Here is a 13,605-nt window from a genome sequence, read left to right on the forward strand (position 1 = left end):
TTTTAAGTAAAGCTCTCTTCTATGCTTTCTAGTGTTTATTTTAAAAATAGTACAGTATTGTATTTTGTTCAAAAAGCCAGTTCAAGAAGTTCAAGAAGCCTTTTCTCTTTTTACTATTTACTGATGGCTTCAAAAAAAAGGGGGTATGGGAGGGCCATGCTATTGGTAGAATCAAAAGGGAATCCCAACTATTTTGCATACTGTACTGAGCACCGTGGTTAAAACAGAATTATTAACTTTAGCACAAGTACTAGCACTGCCAGGGTCCCACTTGATGTCCATGAATACAATTTGACACATCTACACCTATCTATTGATTTTGTATTCATGGACATCAAGTGGGACCCTGGCAGTGTATGTGATATGAGGGTTATTGATTTTCATGGTGACCGATAGCCATTTTAAGTTTGAAATCATGATATCAAAATTAACCTGCAAGGAAACTAATGTGAAATGAGAGTCTGTCTGTTCACCATAGATTTTCAGTACCTAAGTACTATCCAAAAGGATTCTCTTGACTCTTATTGTAGCTACTTATGTATCTTTCCCTTTTATATTTTGATGCAAGCGTATCTACCTGAACATTCTATTGTATACTAGTAATTTTCAAAATGTAGTCAATGCTCAGCTTATATTTGTATGAAAGAGTTTTCGCTGTTATTTGATTTCTAAGCTATATGACTCAGTACATTTTGGGCTCAGGTTCTACATGGTTTAACATTCTAGAAATATCATCATGTCAATATTTGATTAGAGATTTGGAAATGTTCATGAAAAATCACAAAGAGGCACTGTTAACTTGAATTAAAAGTGAATTCATATTAAATTAAAACTTCCTTTGCCTGTTGACCTTTATTCAGGTGGTATCACAGAAAAAAAAAATCAGAGATTGCATCCTAGTTTTCTTGGAATTAACTCAGCGAATGACACAGTTAAAACTCAGAAGATTGTTGAGAATGATATTCTCCCTCAGATACTAAGATATTCCATTGTCGTTTACACCAGCATTCAGGACAGTTCTGTTGAAGAACAGTCTTTGAAGTGCAGAGATACTATGAAATTCATTACGATGAATATAAGGTGTGACTTGGGAATATACATGGCTTCAAGTTTTGTAAGTTTAGGCAAATTGTCCAGGACATAGCGATCCACTAATATCAATTTCCCCATCAAATCCTTTAACCTTGGTATATTACCAAAGTTCTCTTCTTGAATTTTGTGAATTGGATTTTTGTTGAAATCTAAGAATTTCAAGTTTGTAATTTTCTGAAATGTAGGTTCAGTAAGGACAGTGATCTATTTATTGTCATAAAAAGAAAGACTCTTGAAACTGTCTAAGCACACAAAGGCAGTACCCGGAATGTTGGTGAGATACATTCCTGCCAAAACCAACCTGCATCAATTTGAAAAGAAATTAAAATTCATATGAAATATGCCAATCCTTGGATTTTCCCTAATCATCAAAATTTTCAGTTTAGCTATAGAATCAAACTAGTGACTATCAATCATTTTCACTTTGTTAGAATTGAGTTAGAGTTTCAGAAGATTCTTCAGCCCTGAAAGGCATTAGTAAAAATGCTGCTGATCTGGTTATGGTTTATGTAGAATTCTTACAGGTTGCTAAGATCCCACAGACAGTAGTCATTTATCTCTGTGATTCGATTTTCCTCCAGACCAAAGCTAGTGAACTGAGTGAGATTTGCCAGCTCCACTTCCAGTGTATTTGTGACATTGTTCTGTGAAAAATCTACCTCTGTCAAGTTGAAAAGCTTCTGGAACTCATTCGAGGTCTTGGTAATGTTGCTTTGTAAGAAGAAAGCTTGTTGTCCAAAAGGTTGCTGGGAATTCTGTTAAGCAGTGGTCATTGCAGCCTGTTTTGTGGTCTCTCTGTATGTGGATTGAGGGATGAACCATAATCTGAATTCACATAGACAAAGTTGGGAACATTTTTTACTCTGAAAGTTTGACTCAGTTAATGAATTCATTAGCAATTCCAACACCAAATAACAAGCAACTAAGACACAGTTAATCCTAACCAGAATGGTTAAAGTCCAAACAATAGTAAGAAAGATCCAGGATAGCAAGCATAAAATATAAACATGCAAACTTTTACTTGTGATATATGGCTATCTAGAACCTGAAAGGTAATTTTCGGAGTTTTCAAAGGGCAAGAAATAATTAGGAACCTTTTAACGGTGTCTCTCAATTCCAGGACTGGGCACAAAGTTCTATTATATGAATTAATTCAGTCAAATCAATGTCTAGAGACATGCCTTTTTATACTCCTCTTGTGTCTTGTATTTGAAAGTCAAATTTTCTACTCAGCTCTGGTGTTTCCATCAGGAACACTTGAAAGTTCTCAATTTCTATCTTGTATTATGACCATAGCATACCTCAGTATCCCCTGTTAGATTATAAATTTTCTGAGGGTAGCAACAGATCTTTTTCTTCATTCTTTTTTTCCCAGAATCTAGTATACTATCTTGCACATAAGATACCCCCCAAATTTTTATATTGAATTATATATAATATATACATATATGTATATGTATATGTGTATTTAATATTTTTTCAATTACATTTATAAAATCTATTTTTAACATTTATTTTGAAATGTTTGAGCTCCAAATTTTCTAATTTGGATGTTATCCCCTATTACTGAGAAGGAAAGTGATTTGATATAGACTATATAAATGCAATTATGAAAAAAGAAATCCATATTAGTTATTTTGTGAAAGAAAACACAGATACCCCAATACCTTCCTAAAGCTCCAAGTAATATAAAGAAAAATTTAAAAAGTATGTTTCTATATGCATTCAGTCTCTATTAGTTTTTTATTAGATTATTATTATTATTATTATTATTATTATTAGATTTTCATCATAAGTCCTTTGAAATTGCCTTGAATCATTGTATTGCTGAGAAGAGCTAAGTCATTCATAATTGCTCATCATGCACTATTGCTACTACTGTGTACAATGTTCTCCTGATTCTGCTAATTACAGTTTGCACCGTTCATGTAAGGCTTTGCAGGATTTTCTGAGAGCATCCTGCTTACCATTTTTTATAGCATAAGCATATTCTGTCACAATCATATATCATGGCTTATTAGCTGTTCCCCAATAGATGGGCATCCCCTCCATTTCCAATTCTTTGCCACCACAAAAAGAGCTGCTAGAAATATTTTTATCCAAATGGGTTATTTTCCTTTTTTTTTTTTTTTTTTTTTTTGTTGTTGTTGTCTCTGAAATGTAGGGCTAGTGGTGATATTGTTGGGTCAAAGGATAAGTGTGGTTTTATAGCCCTTTGGAATAGTCTTATATTGCTCTCCATAATGGTTAAAATGTTTCACAACTCCACCAACAATGCATTACTGCTTCAATTTTCCCACATCTTCTCCAACATTTGTCATTTCCCTTTTCTGTAATATTAGCCAATCTCATAGGTGTGAGGGGATACTTCAGACTTGTTTTAATTTGCATTTTCTAATCAAAAGTGATGTAGAGAATTTTTATATGACTATAAATAGCTTTGATTATTTTGAAAACTGCCTATTCATATCCCTTAACAATGATCATTTTTCAAATGAAACCTTTTTTCAGAGAAACTTGCTTTAATTATTTTCATAGTTATGATTACTGGCATATTTCCCTTCTTTTTCTTGTCTCCTTGCTTATCCCACTCTTTCTCTCTCTCCTTTAACACTGTCCATTTAAAAAAGTGTTTTGCCTTTGACTACCACCTCCCCAACATGCCTTCCCTGCTATCACTTCCCACCTTGTCTTATTTTCTTCCCTACCTGCTTGCCTGTATGGTGAGTAGATTTCTATAGTCAATTGAGTAGAGATGCTATTTTCTTTGTGAGTCACTTCTGATGAAAGTAAGTTCAAGCACTTCCTCACCCCATTTTCCCATCTTTAACTTCATTGTAATAGTTCTTTTGTCTTTCTTTTATGTGAGGCACCTTATTTACACTATTCTACTATTTCATTCCCTTTTCGCCGAGTATATTCCTCTTTCTTACCCCTTAATTTTATTTTTTAGATATTATCCCATCATATTCAACTCACTTCTGTGATCTCTGTCTAGGTATACTCCTTCTAATTGCCCTAATAATGAGAAAATTCTTAGGAATTACAAGTAAAGGCTTTTTATGTAGAAATGCAAACAGTTTAACTTTATTGACTCCTTTATAATTTCATTTTCCTTCATCTCTTTTTAATGCTTCTTTTGAATCTTATATTTGAAAGCCAAATTTTGTATTCAGTCTGGCCTTTTTGTAAGGAATGTTTGAAATGTCTCTTACATTAAAAATTCATTTTTTCCTCCTTAATGATTATACCCCATTTTAATGAAAAGGTGATTTATTTTTATAATCCTAACTTCTTTGCTTTCTGAAATGTCATAATTTAAGCTCTATAGTCCATAACTACTTAATGTAAAAGTTGCTAAATCTTGTCCTATCCTGATGGTGGATCCATGAAATTTGAATTGTTTCTTTCTGAATGTTGCAATATTTTCTCTTTGATGTTAGAGTTATGGAATTTAATATCATATTCCTGGGAGAACATTGGGGGATTTTTTTTTTGTTTGTTTGTTTCTACTTTCCCTCTGGACCTAGACTATCAAGGTAGTTTTGCTTGATAATTTCTTAAAAGATGATTTCTAGGGTCTTAATTTTTTTTTGTATCATGGATTTCAGGTAGTCCAATAATTCACAAATAATCTCTTCTTGATCTATTTTTCTAGGTCAATGGATTCTAATGATATGTTTCCCATTTTCTTCTATTTTTTTCATTCACTGGATTTTGTTTTATTGTTTTTTGATATCTTCTGGAGTCATTAGCTTTCACTTACCCAATTCTACTTTTTAAAATTTATTTTCTTTAGTGAATTTGTGTATATCTTTTTCCATTTGGCCAATTCTGCTTTTTAAATAATTCTTCTCTTTGTGTTTCTTTTATGATTGGCCTATTCTATATTTTCTTCAATATTTTTGTGCATCTTTTATTCACCTCTTGATTCTTTTTTCATGATTTCCTTGCATCAGTCTCATTTCTCTTTTCCAAACTTTCCGTTACATCTGTTATTTGTTTTTAAAATTCATTTTGAGCTCTTCCAGAAAGTCTAATTTTGACATGAGACCAATTCACATTTTTCTTTGAGACTTGGTTGTATCAGCTTTAACTTTGTTGCCTTCTTTTGAATTTGACTTTTTATTTTCCCTATCACCATAGTAACTTTCTACATTCAAATTCTTTTTTTTTTCTTGTTTGTTCATTTCCCAGCTTATTTCTTGATTTTTAACTTTATGTTAAAGTTGGGCTTTCAGGATAGAAAGGCCCTGTCCTAAGCTTGTAGGTTTTTTTGTAACCATTTTCAGAGTGAGTTCTAAAGGTCTGTACATTTTCAGGTTTTTCTAGGTATATGATTTAAGGAGAGGTGTGTTTTCCACTCACTTGATCAGTGCTTTGGTATGTGGTCATTATAAGCACTCCTCTATGTTTCTACCTCCTCTGCCACTGCAAACTCTGGTGTTCTAGTATTCCTCTTCACCCTGGGATTGCATACAGGACTACCTAGGACTCTGACCCTATATATAATATAATATATATTTGTGGATAATGCAGCAGAGTCTTACACATAATGGCATCAAAGGGACTCTTGTAATGTTCTTTTGACCAGTCGTGTGACTCCCTTACCATATGTGGACTAGGCATTATGAAAGCCACTACTGCAGATTCAGTTGCTTCAAAGGCCTGCTGCTGGTTTGCTGTGGCATTTTCTAGGTTGGACTGTGCTCCATTCTCAGCATGACAAATCTGGAAAATTATTTCACCCCCTTCTTTTATGGGTTCTGCCATTTCAGAATTCTTTTTTGATGTTTTATTTAAAATTATTTGGAGGGGAATTTGGAAGAGCGTAAGTAAGTCCCTGCCTTTTCTCTGTCATCTTGGTTCTAATTATTGAATTGGACTGGCAAATTTCCAATTATTTAGATGCATGAAGAGGGTTGTTACCAAGGATTATATCCAATAGTAACTCACACCACTATATTTTCAGGGTTTGAAAAAAGAAAAGGATAGGTTTTATTGTTATATCTCACTGGGAATGGCAAAATCTCTCTCTCTCTCTCTCTCTCTCTCTCTCTCTCTCTCTCTCTCTCTTTCAATAGTAAGGAGCAGGTAAATTTCACAGTTGGTACTGGGGTAGAATCAACTGGTATTATTAACTGATTAAGAGAGACAAGGGTAGTTTCAGTAATTAGCAAAGATAATGTGTGGATAGTAATAGTATCAATGACAGAAATAGTGAAATCAGAAATTGGCTTTTAGCGACCATTCCTCTCAAATCTTACATGGACCTCTGCTTAACAACTTTCAAATAGTAAACTCCAAAGTTTGAGACTCATCTTGGAGAAGGATTGTGTAGCATGAATGAGAAATCAAACAGAAAATGGGAAGATTTGTAACAATTCACTATTCTATGCTAATCATTGGTATTTGACTCAAATACAAGCACATGTATTCTTTACCTGTTATTGATTCAGCATTCTCCCAACTTTGTTCTTTCTACTACTGGGAAAAATCCCAACCTGTCCCTTTTTGCATCAAGGACTGGCCCCTCATGATAATTGTGACATTTTAACTGTGGGTGGTGTTGGGAAAATCTATTTTTTCCCTTAGTCGGAGGACTAAGACCCCTTCTTCTCAGTATTATCTAAAAGCATTCATTGAAAGATAAACTCTGTATTATAGGCCAGTCACCAATGAACAAGAGCACTTTTACATTTGGAGTTAGAATGAGTTGCACAGGTTGAGGAGGCATAGTTGAGTTTCATTCTGAACCTCACTGATCTTGTTACATCATCTTTGCCTTCAACTTATTCCTTTTAGGTTACTATTGTCTGTCACTCAGGTTTATAATCTCAATGTCTTCCTTGTTTCTTCACTTTCACTCATTCCACTGATTTTCAATCAGTTGCCAAATCTTGTAGATTCTATCTTTACAATATCTTATATTTTATATTATATGTGAGTGTAGAGAGAATATATTACAAACCAACACCCTAATTCAGGCCTTCATCACTTCCCCTCTGAAGTATTACAGTGGCCTAATTGATCTCTCTATATCCAATCCATTCTCCAAATAGACAATAAAATGATTTTCTAAAGTTAGGACCATGAATTCCCTCCCATATCCTACCAAGTGAATTTTAGTGGCTCCCTATTGACTCAAGGTTAAAAGATAAAGTTCTCTATTTGCTATTTAAATTTCCTAACCAACCAGTCATGAGAACAGTCCCAGATTGCTTTATTTCTCTAATTAATAGAATAAATATAAACTGGATTCTATGAAAAGTTTCTTTAATATTTCATATAAGTTGCCTAAGTTGTCATAATTTAGGGAAAAGAATTAATAGAAAATGAATCTGGGTTTATAGTTTTTTGTGTTTTTCTCCCCTGAGGCAATTAGGGTTAAAGTGACCCGGGGTCACACAGCCAGAAAGTATTAAGTTCTGAGGTCAAATTTGAACTCAAGTCCTCCTCACTTCAGGGCTCTATCTACTATACCAACTAGCTGACCCATGGTTTATATTTTTAAATAGGATATTGTCATATTCTGAAACATAAGGAGACATACATTAGCAAACATCCTCACTGAAATAAACAACTATCTTTTAAGCAATGAAAATTAACAGAATGAAATAGTCTTTCTAATGTACATTTCTTATGATATTTGGTTGTAGAGAATATATTATAATAGAAATATTAGTTGACATAATTAGAATAGTTTTTGAATCTCAGATTTATACTAATGATACAAACAGCTCATGAAAAAATTTTGAAACACAAGAAATCAGAGAACTTCAGGCATTTAATGACACTAATATAATAATGACAACACTCAGAAAGCAGCAACTAGTTGAGAGCTGACCAAATGTTGACTTTTATGGGTTTTCCTTTGTTTTCCCTCCTGGTATGAGACAAAGTAATTCTCATAAAGTTGAAATTTGCTCGTATTCTGTGACTCCTTTGCAATCATTATGTCCATTTTTATTGCATTTTCCCAGCTACCACAGACTACTGTACCTAGCATGGAGGGGAGTTACAAGGAAAATAAAAGACTTACAGAATCCTTGATGAAGACATTGGAAAACAAAATACTTCCATATTATATATACAAACAAAATACATATATAAATGCATGTATGCATGCATTCATAAATATATACCTTGTAAACATTTTGATATAGTAGAAAGAATACAGGATATAGAATCAATAAAATCTGCGTTCCTTTTTTGCTTTTTAGAATCAAGTAGAAACAATCAAGTAGAATCAAGTTAGCCTATAAAGCTCTTCACAACCTGACCCTAATCTACCTTTTCAGTCTCATTATTCATGACTTCATTTCCTTTATAGTCTGGGCTTGTTTTTCCTCACACATGACTTTCCATCTCCTTTCTCCATGCCTTTGTGATGGTTCCATGCTTCAAATGCTCTCTCTCTTCCCCTTCAAAACTCATATTAAGTACCCCCCCTTCTCTATAGTGGGTTTTTAGACCCCCTCCTCAGATCCTAATGCCCTTTGAATTTGTTTTAATTTTTTATAGACATATATGTACTATTTTGTTTCTCCTATTAGAGTGTAATTACTTTGAGGTAGAGAAGTGTCATGTTGGTGTGGTTTTTTTTTAATTTAATGCTTCTAATTGTTGTTTGTTTTTGAAGAAAATCAGTGGCATTGTGGGATGATGTTTTGACTTGTGCATGAATTAGATTTAATTGAGGTGGAGTTGCACAAAGTTATCAGGCTTATTCTCTCTTCCAGAGTCAATAAGTCCAGTAGGAAGACAAATGTCAAGACAATTGATGATGGTTCAGGATGCAGTGAGTGACCTTGAGAGCTTTGATGTCTGTCTAATCTCTAAGCATGCCACAATTCCTTCTTTAACTGGCTCCATGGCCATTGGAACAAATTATTTTCATCTACCCATTCTACTGGGGAAAGTCTCTAGATATTCCCCTAACTCGCTGACAGATCTGGGACTTGCTGGTTACTGTCAACCTAGTTTAGCCCATCTGCTGAGATGTATATATATGGCATATAGTAGGAACAATAAATGCTTGTTGATCAATAATAAATGATTGATTGCTCCGTGTGAATGAGAAGGGAGTAAGAGGGTATTTCATCCAACAATGTAGATCACCACTCATTTACATCTTACTAAGTAGCTTAGTTGTTACTTTATGTCTGCCTCTCTTCCCCAAGTTCACTAACTGTTGGTTGCTCTTTTGGCAGGGAGTTTCTCTGAAGTAGCTAGGCTAGTCTTTTGAATGACAGACATACAGTGCATATCCAGACTGAAGACTGTTGGGCCTGATAAGACTTCCACAGAGAAGAGAGTCCAATTCTTGCATATACTGATGCCAAAATAAAATAATTCACTTGAACATTGTTTCTTTTCTTTTCTTTTTCCCCTTCTTTCTTCTCTTCCTTTTCCCCTCGCTACCATCATTTATATTTGTTTCTTTGACATTTTTCTTTGCCTCTCCCTCTCCCCTTGTTTCTCCCTTGTCATTCAAATACAAACACATATCTCCTTGAAGCTAAGGAAAGTATGAGGTCAGATTCAACTACATAAGTAATAATAGTGATCTCATACATAATGCATATTTCCAGAGATAGGAAAGATACAATGGGGAGGTATGAGATGATATTAGAGTGGTTTGCAATGCTCGACTCAGAGTAAGCATTTAATAAATGCTTGTTGACTGACTTAATGACTGATTTGAGCTAGGTGAAGTTAGTTTGGAAAAATTTCTTGGAGTCAAAGAACTATTTAGAGGAATTTTGAAGGAGTGCTAAAGCAATTGCTTGGTAGAAAAATATGAAAAAGTTCTAGGTCTAGGAGATGACATGTCCGGTAATTTAAAGGCACTTTCTTACTTCAAGAAAGATTGAATTTTAATGACAAAAGTACAGAATTTAGAGTAAAAGTGTTGTTATATATAGATAGATCTATCTGTAGACAATGGTGGATTGAGTCATTTATCAAAGGGTAGTATAAAGTGATAAGAACATATTGCCATCTTAAAATATCATTTGAAACCATTCTCTTCAATTTATACTATATTCCTAAGAGAAGAAGTATTTTAGAAAAGTTCTTGGTTTTCTGTCAGGTTCCTTTTGGTTAAAAAGGATCTTTTGGTCCTGACAAAAAGTTAAATGATTACATCTTGAAAAAGTATTCTCTTCACAATGGTCAGATCAAGTAAAATAATTATCTTATTGAAAAAGAAAGTTTGGCTAGCTTCATGGATTATCTTGCTAATATTTATATTCTAAAGGGGTCCTGGAAAAATGGTAGGAAAACATTTGCAAACAAATACCAGACACACTCTTTATATTGAAAGGAGAGTGGCTTTAAGCATCATCTAAGGTGATCCAACAGAAGCTCCATGGGAACATAAGGAATTATGTTTTTGTTTTCATGTTTATGTTCCCATGACAGCAAATAATAAAGAATACAGGCATAGGTGTTAGTTAAAAAAAAATAATAAGCAGCTCTGCCCTGCTAGAACTAGTTTCCCCAAAACATTCATATATTCTGCCATAGGGACTGGTAGAACCAGTGTGATTTTATTGACATAGGGAATTTCCATGTGCAGAATCTCCTACTAATGCAAGTTGATACTTTCTCTGAAGCTTATAATCTTAGAGAAGTACCTAGAGCAATGAGAGAATTTAAATTTTTCTTTAAAAATTTACATTTTCTATTAATAATCATTTACTTTCTTTCCCTCTCTCTGACCACCAGAAGAAAATAGAAAAACAAAACCCTCGTAACATGTATGCATTGTAAAGCAAAACATACCACCAAAATGCAGCTCATTCTGCATCTTGAGTCCCACCTCATTTTTCCAGGAGGAAATGAGCATGCATCATCACTAATCTCTGGAATTGTGATTGGTCATTGCATTGGAGAGTGACTGGACAAGTTATTGTACATAAATTTCAGGCTATACTATTGTGCCATAAGAAGTTACAACAAAAGATACCATTTCCAAGAAACCTGAGAGAACTTGCATGAAATAATGCAATATGAAATGAATAAAGTAGGAGAAAATGTATATAAAGGGAACAGCATTTTAAAGATATATAAATTTGAAAGATTAAGAATATGTATCACTACAATAAGCATTGAGTATTTAAATGGCTTCTATAGGGTCACACAGTCAATATATATCAGAGTTAATGCTTGAACCTGGATTTTCCTGGCTTCCAGGCAGGCTCTCCATCCATTATCATATCATTATATTATAACCATATCATTATGTTATAAGCAAGATCATTTTCCTAATGAAAGCCTCATAATAGTATCACAATATAATATGTGCATACATATTTATAAATATGTACATATGATTATATATGCATGTATATATATGCATATATCTTTATATACATATGCATATACAGATTTTATATATGCATATGTGTATATACACATACACATATATACCCAACGAAGTCTCTAATATCTATTATTTATTTTTAATTTTGTTTTCTGGGAAAAGAGTTATAAACAATATACTGTAGAAATTTTTTTTTAGAGTAAACATGGCCTCTTGGTTTTGAAAAAAGTTAAATGATTGTATCACATAAAAGCATTCTCTTCACAAGGGTCAGATCAGGCTTTTAAAGAGGTATCTTATTGAAAAGGAAAGCTCAGCTAGATGCGTGGGTTAACTCGATAATATCTATAGCTATTCTCAAAATACATTTCAACTTGAACTCCCAGATGTCATTTGAAGTTTTAGTGTTTTTGCCAACCCTTTCTATTTGGTTTCGTATGATATTGTATTTTGAGGAATGTGTAGCCATTATGCTGTCTCTTTCAGTCTGTGAAATATGTGTTTTCTCTCTGCTTGCGACAATTAATATTATATTGCTTTATTTCCTCTGTCTGAAGGACACATTATTTTTAAGGTTATTTATTGTTCAGCCATGTCCTCTGTGTGATTCCTTCCCCCAACGAGGTTACCCTGAATATTGTCCTCCAGACATGCAGTAAAGCTCAGTAGCTGAGAAAATAACAGTGTAGTTAACCTCCTTAACACAGAAAATAAATTAGCACTAATCAGATAGGTACTGGGGTAGCAATTGCCTCGACATAATGAAATGTGCTAGCTGAAGGGAATGGTTGCCAGTCACTATGTTGTATTCCTCAGTTCCCGTGTGGACCTGACAAGGCTTGATACCTAGTGAGCCAGTGATCCCTGCTTTCTTAATGCAAAGTCTGTACCACCCTGGATTAGAGCCCAGCTGATTGAGAGTTATACTCACAGTCACTGCTGCCAACCCTATTCATGGAAAATGGTGCCTCCATTATTAATTTATGTCTACATGGATCAAATAACTCTTCTCTTCTCATTTCATTGACAAGATATCATGACAGCTTCATGGATCTAAATGCTCAGACCAGAGTGAGCTCTGCTCCATTGTAAAGTATTTTGTCAATGTATTTAAATAATGTACTGGGAAGAAAATAGGCCAGGGGAGGTATTGGGGAGAGAGGAAATGGAAAAAAATAGTAGTGAACTCAAAGATGGGAATAAATGAATGCTCCAGAGTTAAAACTTCATTGGGTCACAGCTGGGCAGCTACAGAAATATGTTTTATGTTTTCATTTGTTAATTGAACACTTAATGAATACAGCAGTAATTAATATTTCCACTGGCTATTAATTTGAGAATTATATCCCCTGTAAGCCATGTAAAGATATGATATATGAGGCGTGACTAAGTTAGAGCGACTCTCTAAATTTATTTCGGCTTCTTACATTGAAATATAACTAACTACATTAGTCTTTTTGCCTCCTTATTATAGGGATTTTGAAAATTGCTATTGTTTGATACACTGTTCTTCAGTTGGTCCTATGTGCTTTTTGATGGGCTACAGTAGGCAAGAAGGAAAAAAAAATTTCTGATTTAATGTTTCCAGCAAACTGCAACGGTGAGCAATCAGATGCTTACAACAGGTTCTCCTCTTCTCCCATGGCATGTGGAGTTTTTCAGGTTTCCTTCTTCATCCAGCTGCCAAACATCTGGTTCAGTTTTGGAGAAATATTTGTAATGATTTTCCATCAGGATTTAATTACTGCCACTGAAACATTAATGGGTGCCATACTGGCCTAATAGATTTTATCTCTATTCTCTTATATCTATGAAGTGTAACTGACAAATAGGAGTCCTGTTCTGCAGTGACTTTAATAAAACAATGACTATAGAGAAAAAGGTCATGTCATGAGGGAGTGCAAGTGATGGGTAAACCTCAGATTTGGAGGACTAATACAAAGACTAATAACCATTTTAAAGAAATGTTAATTTATTGTTTTGAGATAGAAACCCACTGAATTACTAAGTAGACATATTTCACAAAGTAAAACAAAGATTTAGATCAACCACAGAATGACTGAGATAACCTGAACATATTTTTTGGCTCTACTTTCTGCTCTCTTTATAATCCAAGATTTCTTTTGGGCCTTTTTAAAACAATTGATCATGAAGTAGTACATCTTACTGCTACTGTCATCACT

General features: G+C 33.9%; 1 pseudogene; it reads right to left on the reverse strand.

The window, feature by feature from the left end:
- Nucleotides 1–306: 306 nt before the first annotated feature.
- On the reverse strand, nucleotides 307–821 carry LOC127557017 (leucine-rich repeat neuronal protein 1-like; annotated as a pseudogene).
- Between the last annotated feature and the right edge of the window lie 12,784 nt (nucleotides 822–13,605).

This window comes from Antechinus flavipes, chromosome 3 (assembly GCF_016432865.1).
Source record: "Antechinus flavipes isolate AdamAnt ecotype Samford, QLD, Australia chromosome 3, AdamAnt_v2, whole genome shotgun sequence".
In the NCBI taxonomy this organism is placed as follows: Eukaryota; Metazoa; Chordata; class Mammalia; order Dasyuromorphia; family Dasyuridae; genus Antechinus; species Antechinus flavipes.